Genomic DNA, 2,048 nt, shown 5'->3' with positions numbered 1-2,048 from the left:
TTACGGATGGTTGTGAGCCACCATGTGGTTGCTGGGATTTGAACTCAGGACCTTTGGAAGAACAGTCAGTGCTCTTAACCGCTGAGCCATCTCACCAGCCCTTTTTAGGTTTTTCGAGACAGGGTTTCTCTGTGTAGCCCTGGCTGTCCTGGAACTCACTTCGTAGACCAGGCTGGCTTCAAACTCAGAAATCTGCCTGCCTCTGCCTCCCAAGTGCTGGGATTAAAGGCATGTGCCACCACCAATTGGTGATTCTTAAGTCATCTGAAACAAAGTGAAACTGGAGATTTATTTAGTAACAAAAATCCTCCTCCTTCTCCTCCTCCTCCTCTTCCTCCTCCTCCTCCTTCTCTTTTTTTCCTGATACAGGGTTTCTCTATAGTCCTCACTGTCCTGGAACTGGCTCAATAGACCAGGCTGGCCTTGAACTCACAGAGCTCTCTGTCTCTCTTGAGCAGGGATTAAAGGCATGCACCACTACCACACAGCAAGTTCCTTCATTTTTTACTGACTTCATGTCAATCTCCCTTCTGAGGCCAGTCTCAGGAACCTGGAGGTTAAGCATGGAACCAAGGACTCTGAAAGTGCTTTCTCAGGCTTGGGTGTGTATCTGTGAATGTGAGTACTTTTGTTTATGTCAACTTTGTCACCAGCTGCTTCCTGTGGGTGCTAAATTACAAATGACATTTTTGTGGTTTTGCTGGCTTGGGGTGTGGTTCTTGCATTGGGCTGGTACTAACTTGATGTTTAGACCAGAGAAAAAGCATTGGCCTAGTGAGCATCTTCTAGGATGCGTCTCCCATCATTTCTCCTTCCACTTCCTCCGGTCTCTCTTGCTAGTACATTTATAGGTTGGTTCTTGGCCTGACCTGCTGTGACTCTGTAGAGAAGAAGTCAGAACTTCAGGAATGGATTTTCTCCTTACACTGGAATCCTGGGATGGAACTCAGGTTGTAAGACTTGTGTGAATTCCAGGCTTAGGCTTGGAGAGATTCAGCCATCCTTGTGCCCACACTTCCCTTTGTGCTAGTAGAACATATTTATTCAGACAACTACAGGACCCTGTAGGGTAGCAGAGAAGTTACTACAGAGAGGCTGGGGTCCATGAATGACACAGGAGCTGCTTCTTTGCCACCACTTAACATGTTCTATCAAGAGAAGTAATTTGAAGCTGGACATGGTAACACACACCCTGCTACATCCACTCTAGGAGTGACTCACAATACAGGTTTGGAAACCTGGAAGCAGTTCTGAGGCAAAGAGTTTCAAGGAAACTCAGCCTCCTGGAACCTTGGCATTCTCATAGCTAGGAATGCCCCGGATTTGTCCCTGCAATATCGTAGAGGGTCTTGCATGCTTTCTTACAGTATTTTACTGGATAAGAGTTAGAAATCTCAGGGCAAGCTTAGCAAAGTATACTTAGAATCTTCATTATATCCAGGTATTGCAAACTACATTGCATATTAGAAGCAAGCTGGTGAATTCATCTGACAAATGGAGATTTCCTACAGATACTTTTTTTGTTTGTTTGTTTTTCAAAACAGGGTTTCTCTGTATAGCCCTGGCTATCCTAGAACTCACCTTGTAGACCAGGCTGGCCTTGAACTCAGAAATCCGCCTGCCTCTGCCTCCCAAGTGCTGGGATTAAAGGTGTGCACCACCACGCCTGGCTCCCTACAGATACTTAAAAGAACAGCCAAATTACTTTCATATGCAAGTATTTACCAAGGCCTAGGAAATAGGGGTGTTGTGGTATTGCATTATCCATGAGAAGGTCTTCTAGAGCAGAACCCCCTGGTGCTAGCTTTCACAAAGCCCAAAGGAGTAGCACAAAGTGTGACTAGGGTGTGAAATCCTTACCCATCTTTAGCTGACCCTAGACAGGGTTGCTTTATCTTTACTGTAAACATGACCAGGCTCCTGTAAGTCCTGTGAAGCCATTCCTCTGTTTTGTGGCAGATACTTCAGTGTACTTTGCCTGCTGTGACATCCTACACCTTTGTTTTCTGTATGATATAAGACTGGTGTTTGCTTTGTGACAATTACAG

This window comes from Mus pahari, chromosome 1, assembly GCF_900095145.1.
Source record: "Mus pahari chromosome 1, PAHARI_EIJ_v1.1, whole genome shotgun sequence".
NCBI lineage: Eukaryota > Metazoa > Chordata > Mammalia > Rodentia > Muridae > Mus > Mus pahari.
Note: the sequence above shows the minus strand (reverse complement) of the source record.